The following is a 1,359-nucleotide window of genomic DNA, read 5'->3' on the forward strand; positions in this document are numbered from 1 at the left end:
TTCCTGGCTACTGGTGCCAAGAGTGTTGACCGTGGAGCCGAGCAAACTGAAGCTGTGAACAATCTCAATCTCTTCACCATCCATCCTGATGCTACCAATTAACCTTACGTTTCAAATAAACTAGTAGCTTCACTGGAAAGAGATGAGCAATCTCCTTCCATGTGATTTACAGTGTGTGAAAAAACAATGAAGAGTCATATATGAGTTGGTTCTGACTCAATGGTAATGAATTTTTGAGAATATACAGTGGGAAAACTCTGGTGGCATAATCCTTAGCTGAACTGCTGACCTGCAGTCCCCTGTGGTTTAAATCCACCAGGGGTTACAAGAGAGAAATATGTAGTTTCCTCCTGATAACATTTAAAGTCAAGGGAGGGGCATTAAGAGTCAGAACTGAATGGAAGGCATGAGTCATTTGAATCAATATAGTCAATTCTGAGTTACAGAAATTACAGATAAGATATAGACATACAATAAGGGAGGACAGAAGTGATGTAAGGATTGTCTACAGATCTAGGAATGCTAAACAACCTTAAAGCACTAGGGACAACTGACAAAGAAATTGACAGCAAAAATGGATTTGAAGGTTTAGTTTACAGAATCATGAAAAAATAAACTTGTTTTTTAGTTGTCCACTTGTGGTTTCATGTTGCAAAAACACTTGATAATTCAGTAAGTATAATTTGACTCATGCATTAACCATATAGAACACAAATAAACTTCCCAGAAGGTTTTCAATAGAAGCAGACTATATTACCTGTCTCCCAAATAGTAGATGAAGCTTTAATTATGTGGCCTGGAGTAAAAACAAACTCATAGCTGACTCTCCAGCAGGTTTCCAGAGATTTCAAATCACAAAGAACGAGACTGTACATATTTCTCCCATATAGCAGCTGGAAAATCAGAACCAAAGGTCTTTGAGTTGGTAGAGCAACTTCTTACTATTAGGCCACCAGAAACTATTAGGCTAAAATATCCAACCTTTCAGTGAAGCACTTGGAAATTTTAGGTAACTAAGACAATGTACTTACACTTTTTAGAAGGTGTCATGGTACTAGGGATGTTGTTGTTGTTATGTGCCCTCGAGTCGCTTGAGACTCATAGCGACTCTATGCACGACAGCCCTAACTCTGTCTCTGACACACACATTCTGATTACCCCAGTCACTGAATCAATCAATCATAGAGGGCCTTCCCCTCCTGCGCTGTCCCTCCACCCTCCCAAGCATGATGTCCTTTTCCAAGGACCGGTCTCTCCTTATAACATGTCCAGGGTATGTTTGATGGAGCCTCAGAATCCTTGCCTACAAGCCGGTTTAACCCTCTCCAGGATGAATCTGTTTGTTTTCTTGGCAGTCCA

This window comes from Elephantulus edwardii, unplaced genomic scaffold, assembly GCF_000299155.1.
Source record: "Elephantulus edwardii isolate Elephantulus edwardi_28Jun2011 unplaced genomic scaffold, EleEdw1.0 scaffold00020, whole genome shotgun sequence".
In the NCBI taxonomy this organism is placed as follows: Eukaryota; Metazoa; Chordata; class Mammalia; order Macroscelidea; family Macroscelididae; genus Elephantulus; species Elephantulus edwardii.